Source organism: Coturnix japonica, chromosome 4 (genome assembly GCF_001577835.2).
Source record: "Coturnix japonica isolate 7356 chromosome 4, Coturnix japonica 2.1, whole genome shotgun sequence".
In the NCBI taxonomy this organism is placed as follows: domain Eukaryota; kingdom Metazoa; phylum Chordata; class Aves; order Galliformes; family Phasianidae; genus Coturnix; species Coturnix japonica.
The window spans coordinates 54,700,118-54,712,231 of record NC_029519.1 but is presented as its reverse complement, the minus strand read 5'-3'; the positions used below and the strand labels follow the sequence as shown (position 1 = coordinate 54,712,231).

Sequence of the window (12,114 nt, the reverse complement as noted above, 5' to 3'; positions counted from 1 at the left end):
ACAATTTTCCACCACCTTTGCCATACTCTGCTTTCTTTGACTGCATCGCTCTCACTCCAGCAGAACTCTGTGGGAAATGGTTTGCAAACCAGTGATTTTGTAGTTGAAAAATATTAGAGAAGCAGTACTTCTGAAAACTATTAACTGAACAACCTCTGGGACCAAAGTTAACTCAGAAATAAATGCCTACTAGCATCAATACTTCAAATCCACCTTACCAGAACTGCTATTTCTGGTTGGGTTTTTGTTTTGTTTGGGGTTTTTTTTTGGCAGATCCAAGGAACAACAACATCCCCAGAGCAAAAGAGAAGTCACTAATGATGAACAATCCATTCAGAAGCAAAGTTACTACCTACACACTGCTCAGACACTGCAGGTCTGTATTAAAATGTTTGCAACCAGACACTAAGAACAACCTTTCAAGCACCAACAGCACAGGTACCTCTTACTTAAGCTGCAGTGCTTGGGGGAAAGGTTAAAGACATTCTCTGTAGTGTGAGTGCTAAGCCAGTTTATTATAAATACAGGATGACTTAGATGTACAAACATTCGGCTTTGTGTATACAAATTGACACTCGAGTGCCCTTTCAGGGCCTGGACAAAAATTAACCCAGCAATTTAAAATGAACCCTCTAAATGGCTGAGAACACTCTGTGTTTTATTATAAGCTTTGTCCTTGTTCAAAGGCAAACAAAGGACAAAACTGTTCCAGGAGTACAGCCTCCAGAATAGCATTTTTGCTTGGCATTTTTTTCTTGTTATCAAATCTCAAAGCTTCCTCTTCTTCTAAGAAGACCATGGCAAATCCAGGAAACATTAATTACATGACAGAGAATAACCCACAAACGTATGCACAAAATGAGACTCTACCATTAAAGACAGATCCTAACACTTAGTTGTTTATCTTTTAAATGCCCTTCTTCCACACTGCATGAATCTCTATGCACTTTCCCAGCATGCATAAAAAGATGAGCACCTACCACGAGTAGCTTTGTTTACCCTCATGGATTCATACACATATATGGAACCTGACTGAATTGCACCAGCCTTACCAACCAACAGAATATAATAGCAGATAGTTTGCCTGTCTCCTCCTCATTAATACCCGAATAACACCTGGTACAAGCAACCACTGATGGAAGAGAGCAGAATTCATTTATTGTGTTTATATAAAAGCTCCATATATTTATTTAGGAAGATTATCATTCAGGAAGACAGCTGCAGAGACAATCATAACCCAATGGAACTACTAGAAACCAAACTTTAATCCTGACACTAACACCCAGTTATTTAAGAATACTCCTCACACAGCAGATGCATGCTATTAAAAAAATACATAAATCAAGCCTTCAGACTCCATCCATCTTTGTTCTCCTAACACTGGCTCAGGTAAAAACCTGAATAGTACCAGTACTAACAGATTAGAATGGCTTCTTATTCCTGCAAACAGGAAACAAAATCATTTGCATACTACCCTAAATAAGAGGTCTGCTCCAAAAGTAATGCCTCCTATGTCACTATGTTGCCCTGGGATGTCAGAGGCAGGTGTTGGTGATATGGCAGCAGAGGCTGAACCTTCCCACCAAGATTCCATTGCATTTCACTATCATGAAACAGATGGCAACAGAGGGGCAGTTCCACAAGACGGCAGTATGAAGCAAAGTGGAAATAAATTCCACTATGCAGAAAAAATTGCACCCAATGACACTCGACGCTGGTTGCAAGGATATGGAGATGAAACAGTGGATGTGAGTACAGGGACTTGATAGGTAGAGTGGTTCAGCAGTGGTGACAGTGGGTCACCTGGGCTGGCACAGATTTTATGAGCACAGCATGAAGGCTCTTGTTCATTGCTGCAAAAATGAATAGATAATGGTAATAATGATGATGAAAAATAGTTATTTGTAGCTAAGAATTTGCTATATCAACTAACGTTATTGTGCTCTTTGTATCTGTTGTAGTTTCCATGGAAATAAACAGGAGGCATTACTTTCAGAGCAATCTATGCAGTTGCAACATCCCCCTAAGCCCCAAAAGAAACGTGAGCTTCAATCCCCCAAATCTGAATAGTTAAGATTTGAAGTGCACTGGTAAACTAACAGATGATGATAACTTCTCACACAGGACCAGATAAAAAACACTGTATACGCTTCCTCTCCCAGACCTTCAAAGAGTCATAGTGAGCATGTCTCTACTTCTCATCTGTGAATATGTTGAGGATTTGCTGTTCTGGTTTTTTGTTTTATTGGTCTGCAGTGACAAGTGATCGAGTGTTTTACCAACTTCCCCATCCCACAAAGACTTTCCTCATCATAAATGAGAGTGACGCACAGCAGAGACTCAATAGCCACTCATCCCTTAAATTTCTTAAATCTCTTAAAGTTATTGTGACATAACTTCCATTATGTCCTCTGAAAATGAATAGAAATGATAGGGTGTCTGCCTGCTGCTGTTTTAAAATATAAAGCATCAACTCACCTTCCTAAAACACATCCATTACTTTTTATGAGTTCACTGTAAAGACTGAGCTCCAGATAGGTTAATATTTTTTGGAAAATGGTTTGTTTATAGCACAGATCAGCTTAACGGGATAGAAATAAAGACATCCTGTAAAGGCAAAATGGAGGCATGTATGTCAGTGGGTGATGATCTTTATTACTCAAAGATCATTACAATCTTGAAGTGGAGTTAGCCTGACAGTTTAAAGTTTTCATTTTGAAAAACACCCCTTCTAACCTTTTAGGGCTGGGATTCAAAAAGCAAAGGTGGCCTCAAGACAAGAGAAACACAACTACTACACTACAAGTGACCTGACATACTGAAAGCACACGTCTTCCTGCATTTTTTTGTCTGCCAGGGTCTTCTCTTTAATTTGTCTATCATTGTAATTTAACTGTTAAAAATAAGTTTCTTCAATCAGACACAATGGCAATTTGCTGTGGTTATGCTCCTAAGCCGGCCTATTTTGCTTATTAAAAATAGGATTAAGGATGAAACAGAGACAAAGACTCATTCTGTATTTTATTTTGTATATACATCTAACCCTATGGGCCCTGCATTTGAGCTATGCAACACAGCAGACTCTGCAGAGAAATCTTTACTAGAGGCATCTCTGAAATTCTCTAGCAGCCATGATACACTGAGTTAGAAACAATAACTGTTTTACTGTTCAGTCCTTACAGTGTTTCACCTTGTATTGTTTACTTCTCTATTTACCTCTTTTAGGAGCAACTATTCATCCTTGCTCATTTTTCTAACAATCCGTATATGGAAAACTCTTTTAGACCAGCAATTCCAGAAATGAAACCCAGCTTTTTTCCCCATAATACAATTTGCACAGCTCAAAGGCAAAAGCATTCGGGGCAAAATATATTCTTAGAAAAGCATGGGGGGAAGGGGAAGGAAGTTAGAGAACTGCTGTTATCTACCTCTTCATAGAACAGCAGGTTTATATCTTCTGAAGCTTCAAGATGCAAATTGAGTCATGAACCTACAACAGTTAAATAGATACTAAATGGACAAGCTTTGTTTCTTTTAAGCCCATCTAACCACTTTTTTAGAGCTTAATAAAAGATGTTTTTCTTAATAAAAATGAACCCAATTTTTGTTAAAAGCAATATAACATGGACTACTGTACAGGCAGGGCTCCAAGCATTTGCTGGCATTTGGAACACATTGTCCAAACCTGCTTAAAGCAGGTCTATACAACTAGGCTCCAACAGCTGCTAACTACCAGCATCCAAACCTGTGCATAAATGGAGCTGCTGCAGAAACTGTTCCAGGGGAAGAGCAGGAGGGAGCAGGGAAAGGGAGAGAAAAGAAAGGAGATACCTCCCTCCCAAGTACTAGGAAAGCAAAATCTTAACACAGAAAAGGTTTTACCAATGGTTATTTTATTTCCATTGCTCTCAATTATTCATTTTGTTTGCAATCATTTTAATAAGTAACACTGTTTCTGAAGTCCCTGAACAAAGGTTTAGAGTGGACAAAATATTTATCATTTAGATTAATATTGTCCTGAGGCCCAATGAGGAAAACCAGAATAAATGTGAGCTATAGACATACATAAAGGCTTTCCAAAGAGATTAAAAATGTGCTACAGAAAGCAGTCCCTGGGGTTATTCAAAATAGGAGCTGATTAACAGCTTTAGCATTCTGAAACATACAAAGTAAACAGAAACAAAAAAAATTGAGAATGTCATGTACATTTTTACTCACATTATGATACAGACATCAAACACAAACAGAAAAGTATGTTAAAAAGCATGAAAGCGATTGCTAGCTTGCTTAAGTCGACAAGTAAACCGTACTCTCAATCTAAACCTCAATGTTCAACTTCTGCAGTAAAACTGTGAGTAAACTGTGCTTCTATTTCCTTAAGGTAACACACAGCATGATTACCTATAAAAAAAGTTTTCAGTAGAAGCACTCAGCAGTAAGAAAAGAGTTGTGTGGAGGCTTCTGAAGCTGCAGTAACGCTACATAACCCAGGATGACACAACTTGTCTGTTTGTTTTTCTAGCACACCAACACAAATCACCTCCTCTTGTTATTAACAGGGTTTGCTTATTATTTCCTGTTGGATGGGGCAGGGAGTTGGTGCTGTTTATTTTTTTTTTTTTAATTAAAAAAAAATGCTGACATAGAAAATATTTTACAATTTTAAAGATGTACCATTGGGCAACAGCATTAAAACTACAAACCACTTGGGAAATGAAAGTGATCAAAAAGATTAAAGATTTCAGAAGAGGGCGATGCTTTGAATCTGAAATTTTTAGTGTAGAATTACCTGGAGGAAATGGAGTCAGAATTATTAACCCACATAATCATCACGTTAAAAGGAAAAATTACAGCATAAGGAAACTTATTTGGCAGATAATAAAACAGCTGTTCATGTAGTCCAGTTACTAAGTATCGTTACGACCAAGTTCTTTGCCTGTTTTAATCCTTTACCTGATGTCAAAGCAGCAAACCAACACGACAAGAGGAAATGAAATGCCCTAATCACAAACTGTTTTTCCTGGACAACAGTAGAATAAAATTAAAATGTTTTTATTAAAACACATTCAAAGCAATTTAAATCAAAGTAATAAATGGTATTCAAATGTATCAGTGTGCTTATCACATACACTTAATGCTAAGTGTATGTAAAAATACTGAGGTTTAACACAGCAAAACAACTCCAGCAACTGCACTGTATTTTAGCCACAAGGTGGTAACTTTACTTGAAACAACCTAAAAATTGTGTTAAAATGCTGTTACTTTTTGCTGAAGATTAAGAAGAATCACTGAATGTTCTTTAGGGATAGCCCTAGTTCGTATAAAATTGTTCAAAGTCAAACACTAACTCAAAGAGCACAGACTTCAGAAGCCTTAAGTGAAATGAATCATCAGCACTAAAGAACAAACCTTTTCCTTTTTTGAGGAGAGAAAGAACAGTGCTGCTGAGAAGCTAAACAACAAAGAAACTCAGAGGTCCAGTTCATGTAAGACTTGCCATAGCAGCAGCTGCTTTCACACAGGTTCTAAACTACTGAAGGACTGCCTACATTTAAAGAGCACAGCTGCAAAGGTGGGCTCAGAGAGCAGCAAGGGCAGTGACCACTGCAAGTACAGCAGAGAGCCAATGAATCCTCGGTATCCCTTGGATTATCAACAGCCTCTGAAAATACACCTTGGCAGAAATGGCTGGCTAAAGAAGTGACATGGTCGGCAGAACAACGCAGGTCGAACTGAGAACAGCATCAATGCAGTTATGCCAAGAGCCCTAACACAGAGCTGTCCCAATCTTCCTCATCCCACAGCTTAAAGCTACAGCTGCACAGTGGTTACTACGGCTTTTATTTTCCTCTCCGTGTTTTACAAAGAAATAATAAAACTCCTTCAGAATTAATTTTTCTCCAGTAGACTCTAACGTAACAAAGAGCATTTAGACTAAACGAATGCAACTTAAAACAAAAACCACTCGCTTTGATGATTTCATGTGTGTTACAATCCATCCACAAGTATGCACAGTTTCAAAACAAAACAACACAAACACACACAGCTCAGACCTACTTAGCTTTTGATGTCTGATACAAGTGCAGTCTGCTCTATGGACTGAATTCTAGCTTAGCTAGTTTTGTGTTTTAAATGAAGAAAAACATAACTGTGACACTGCTTTTAAGAACACCAGAGCTGAAAGGGGAAAAAAAGAAATGCACACAGTAGCAACAGCAACTTCCTCTTCACACACTGTCTGCCAGCTCCATCAAAATCCCCAGCAAAGGCTTCCATCTCCAGAACCATCTGGAACATCTCTTCAAACCTTCTCTTCTTCACTATGAGAGTGGTTAGGCCCTGAACAGGCTGCCCAGGGAGGTTGTGGATGCCCCGTCCTTGGAGGTGTTCAAGACCAGGTTGGACGTGGCCCTGGGCAACCTGATCTAGTAAATGTGTATGTTTGGTGGCCCTGCCAGGCAGGGGGGTTGGAACTACATGATCCTTGAGGTCCCTTCCAACCCGAGTCATTCTGTGATTCTGTGAAACCTTATTGCCCAGTCTGCCAGCAGAATTCACCGAATTCTTCCTATGCTCAAAACTGGATGCAAACACTGGGTCTAGCTGACCTAAGGGCACAATTAATGATGACTGTAATTATGACATTACTGATGCAGAGCTTCATGCAAAGTTCACAGTTCATTTACTGGACATCAAATTACAGCTTCCATTTCTAAAAACCCTGTGTCAGCTGAAAGTGACCAAGACCAGAGTTTCTTTTCCATCATTTAGCCTGAAACTTTCTCTTATCTGTTATTACGTGTCTGAGACCCAACAAGAAGCAATCAATACGTTAGGAAATAAATAAAAATTAAACTGACTTTAGACTTCTGTTTACTTAAGGAAATAGTAACAATTTTCTGAATTCAGATGTGTTTGTCTTACGAAAAAGCTGGCACACATTTACAGCACTCAAAGCTGGAAGATTTCAGTGGGTGAGTTCTCACATGATCGATGTAAACACAGAATAATTGAACAGAGTATCTTAAACAAGACTGCAGGACTTTCTGACTAACAGCTGCACCTTAAGTCTCATTCTACGTTAGTAAAAATGATAATACTGCTTTTCACCATATGTTTGCAGCTTCAAGACATTCACTATGCACACACATAACTACTAAGGGAATCTTGAGCTTTCGGGGCAGCACAGGGGATCCTTGATGGTAAAGACTTCTGGGCCTTCCAACTTGGTTCCTGTCCTTCCAGAGCCATGTGTGATGAGAAGCATGATAAAATGAATTCCAAACTGCTCTTGGCTTTGGGCCCCGCACATATTCATCAAGGAAGGGATAGGAAGGTTTGGGGGAAAGGGAATGACAAAGAGAAGGAAATTGTCATGAAAATTAAAAAATATATCTATTAATAAACAAGTTTGAGTCAGCTTTATTTATGTGCAAGTGCCCAAATACTGCTGCTTTGCAATGAATGAAGCAGAAAATGTTACAATGTGCATCTCAACGAAGCACTGCTCCACCTTTCACACTCCTACCCTGTCCAAAGACGCCTTTTTCCTCTCCCAGCACATTTTCTTCATCAGCAAACTTTTCAAAGCCATCACAAAGACACTGACTGAGCTAAGTGTCCATGAGAATGAAGTTCACTACATCGCAATTTTTAAACGACACACAATACACACCATGACATGAAATGAAACAAAGCCATTCTCATTTTTAAACCCTTAACTCTCTTCAAATTATTTTCATTACTCACAAGACAATTTCATTTCGTGGTGACTGCTGTCAATCAATATTTCTCCATTGGAATAAAAAAAGAGGGAAGATGGGGGCAAAGAACAGAAAGAAGGCAGTGTCCTCCTCCTTAATATTCCTGATTAAATCATTTTAACAGGTCTTTCATGTTTTGCAGCACTAAGCTTCTTCGAAATCTCTGCTGCAATCTCCTGAAAACACTACAGTCAACCCTGACAGTAACACTTGAGGGGATCACGTTGGTCAAATTATCGAGCCACAAAAGTTTACAGAACAGAGAACCTCCGGATAGTTACAGGCTGCTTTCTCCCTCTTTCATTTTCTCAATTAAACTGCAGTCATTTCTGCAGGTTACAAAACACTGCAGACAGGATGACGTCTCCAAATGACATCTTGGTTAATGCTTTCCTAGAACAGACAGCCAGGAAATAACAAAGCTGCTTTAACCAAAACATTATTGCAAAAGCCAATACTTCGCAGCACAAACTCTAGATGTAAATAGGAACTAAGAGTCGTATTTGCAACCTGTTCTGTCAGCCCAACAGTGGTGGCACTGCACGGCACATCCAGCCTCGAAAGGCAAAGCACCGAGTGAGGGGAAGTTCCACTAAGTACTGTGAGTTAAAAGAATAAATTAGAAGAGGACATCTGAAGAAGGGAACTACACGTGGCAAAGACTGTAGGTGCTTTAAAGCAGTTGTTTCGAGTCTGTACTACTTTATAAAGCACTACCCTTTAGCAAAGACTCAGAACGTTTTTAAGCAGGAAGGTGAAGCACAGTACCAAAGTCTCTGCCTCCCAGCCTCGTTCAGAAAGCGCTTACAGGCACCGCTAATGCACTGATTTGAATGAAATTACCGCCGTGCGCCGCATTACGATAATGGCCACATAACATCAGCTCACCTGAGCTACGGGTCACAAACAGCGCTCGTTTGGGTGAGAGCAAAACCAGCCACCAGCGCTGCTCTACCCCAAGTTACCATGGGAGCGCAGAGCATCAGCGGGTCCCAATATCGGTGCCGAGGAGCAGACGAACACTCCCGCTCCCTTCCAAAGCGTCCTGTCGCCGTCCTTTCCACACCGTACGACGCTCCGGACCCCTCCGCCGCTGGGCACACAGCGCGCCCAGACGTGCCGCAGCCGGGCAGGGAGCGGCCCCTCGCACCGACAGCCCCAGGGCTGCGCGTCCCCACGGCCGGCACCGCCACGCAGCGCCGCGTGGGGCTCCTCCTCGGCTCCGCAGCCTTCTCAGCCGCGCACCGTCACAAACAGCCACGAGCCTCCCGCACCGCGCCGGGAAACTCGCCGAACAGCCGCGAGGCGCACGCTCGCAGCGCGACCTTTCAAACCCGCACTAGAAATATAAACAACGAGAACAGAAATGCCGGCGGGGCGGCGGCCGCCCTTGGCGCACACTCGACACCAGGAAGCGGGGAGCGCCCCGGCCCGGCCCGGCCCGCCGCCGGGGTCCGCTTTCCCCCTCGGCCGCCCGAACGGCTCCGGCAGCCGCTCCCCGCAACTCCAGGGCCCGGCCCGAGAGTTCCCGTCCAGCTCCCGGCCCCGGCCCGACGCGGGGAGCGCGGCCAGCGGGGGCAAAGGGGCGCCGCGGGACGGCTGGGCAGGAGCAGAGCGGCGGGCTCACCTGGCTCAGCGCGGGGCTGGGGCTGGGGCAGCCGCGCCGTCGTCGTCGCCGTGGTCGCCTCCGTGTCCCGGCCGCGCACCCCTCAGCGCCGCGCCATATCAGCGGCGTGACGCCGCCCGAGCCCCGGCTCCGCGCGGACTTTCCCCCGTTCTTCCCTCCTGCGGCCCCGCCGCCGGCCCGCTGGCGAGGGCAGCCGAGCGGCACCCCGGCCCGCGCGGCCGCCGCCTGCCTTCCCTTCCCTCCGCTCCGCTCCGCCCCTGCCCCCGGCCCGCCGCACTTCCTGACTGGAAATTCCCGCTGACGCTGTGACGGCCGCGCGGGACAGCCGGGGCGGGGCGGGAAGGGGAGGCAGCGAGCGGCCGCTGGGGGGCGGATCGTGCCGCGGGCCCGCGGCCTCAGCGCTGCGCGGGGCAGGTGCGGGGCGGCGGGTGTCGGAGCGCTCCGACGGACACTAAGAAAGCCCCAAAGGGGGAAATACGCGCGGAGGAACGTAAGCCTGCTGACGTAGTACCTTGCCATTCGTAAAAGGAGGTTTACTCATTGTCTGCCACCTGAAAGCAGCACCGAGCAGGGAGCGTAGGCTGTGCAGCATCCTCTGGGTTCTGCCTCTGGCAGAGTAGATGTCCAGGCCAGTTAACTGCTGAAAAATAGCTACAACTCTCGGCACCAACCTGATTTCTCAGTGCTGAAGGCCAGTGCTGCAGAGCGGTAACCAAGTCACTCACCACAGCTGAAGAAAGGCAGCGTGAGCCACATATCGTGTTTCTTGAATTACTGCTGAGCCTTAAGCCCGTTTGCTGAGGGTGAGGGGCACCTCCGAGCACAGCCAGTGTGGCTCATCTGAGTTACATCAGCCAGAAACTCATTGGTATACCTGCAGGGGACACGATTTCATGGTGCCAGAGCCACCTAAGATGGCACCTCACTTGTTTAACTCAGAGCTGAAAAATCATAAATGTTGAGAAAGGTTAAAAACTCAAACCAACAGCAGTGTGAATGGAATGATGTGATTTTTGCTTCTTGTGTTGAAGCAAGAGACTCCTGTCCTGAACAAAAAAGAAGAAATGCGGTCAAATCATAAGAAACCTGTTGATTAGGTAAGGAGGGGGAAAAAAAGGGGTGTGTGTGTGTGAAATACCAGAAAGTAGTTATGTACCTGTATATACAACTCAGTCACACCATAAAGGGAGATTCTGCTGCTGAACACTCCCAGTCTGTCTACAAACAGTTTGTCTACAAACTCTGGCTTAGAACTAAGATGTGCTTATTTGCAATTGGTAATTATGCTCCAAAAGGTGCTTAGAAATGCACAAGATTTTCTCTATCTCAATATAGGAACTGAAATCTCATACAGGTTACTCATAAGAGCGTACAAGACAACAGTCATTTCCTTTATTTGGATTGCCACTCTGTGATGCAAATCTAAAGGTGCGTTCACCCGTTGTCTTCTTAATCCAAGTTTTCACTACTCAGCAATTCTGAATAAAATGTTTTTCCTTAGGGGTAATTCCTGTACTTCCAAGACCTGGTATTAATCTGTTCCACAGAAGCAAATGAGAAGAGAACTAGGTACTAAAGCCCTGAAAGAAGGAAGTCTAGATAGATTTTAAATAAGAGAAGTGTTTTAAAATAAGATTAATTTGAAAGAATAGATGCCATGTCACAGCTAGTCACAGGCATGCTCACATAGCAAGACCTGCAGGAACAAGTACCAGGAAACCAGACAAGACAAAGAAGTTCCAAAACTTAAGGAGACATACCAGTGGATTTGTTTTAAAAGGATACATAATCAAATATTCACACTCAGCTTTCCTGGTGAAATCCTAAGCAGCTTCCCCAACCATCTAGGTTTTTAAAGAAAAATGCTTTTTAAACGATATTTAGAATATAATTGTCATTCTCCTAACTCAATACTGTAATGGGAACATTAACTCATTAGGAACCCGCAGTAGCATCAGACTGTAAGTTCACTGCTCAAAAGTATGCGATTCCTCTACAGCGCCTGAAAATCCAAATAAGCAATTACTTCTCTAATCCCATTTCCACCAAGGAAGCTATTCAAGACTCAGGTGTGAGCACTCTGTAATCATTAACAATGCCACCTCTTTCCTGGAGAACATGGGGCTGCACTGCTACCATCAGGATGCTTCTGCACCTGGAGAGTTCACAATCACAGTCAGTTCACAGATGAAGTGTGTTTAAAGCTGAGCCTGAAGGGGGAGGAAATAGTTAGAGTTGTAGTAGATTCTCTAGTAGTGGTAGAGGTAAATCAAGAGGTAAGGCATTCTTGTTTTACAATTGCCTTAGTGGACTATCTTAGCATGAAGACTGAGTATATTGAAGTTTTATGACGTATTTTAAAAATGTGTAAATAATTGAGGAGTTGCCCTCTGTTTTTGCGTTGCTGTGTTTGCTCTGTGAGCACAACTTCTGAGGTTAGAAGTCTTTGGCTTTGATGGTTTTTGTTTTTTTTATCAATTGTGTAATTAATATCACCGAGGAACAAGGCTTCATCTCTGAGAAATGAGATTTTTAGTGTTTTGGTTTTTTTTTTCCTACAGTGATATCTGAAAATGGATGTATTTAAGGACAAGCAGAGGCCTTTGATATTATTTCTTTTCACTTAATTGGATATACCCAAATTAGAAAAAATAATAAAATAAAATAAAATCCAAGTTTCCTGCTTTGTTTTCTCTGTCTGAAGTATTTACTGGAACTGAGGCA

General features: G+C 43.0%; 1 protein-coding gene across 2 annotated transcripts in view; it reads right to left on the bottom strand.

Annotated features, from left to right (window-relative positions):
• Positions 1-9,739, bottom strand: part of NFKB1 (nuclear factor kappa B subunit 1) — a 53,955-nt gene extending 44,216 nt beyond the window's left edge. For both annotated transcript variants that reach the window (XM_015862092.2, XM_015862093.2), the window contains exon 1: positions 9,391-9,739. The gene's annotated coding sequence lies outside the window, so the exon portion shown is untranslated. The remainder of the gene's footprint in view (positions 1-9,390) is intronic.
• Between the last annotated feature and the right edge of the window lie 2,375 nt (positions 9,740-12,114).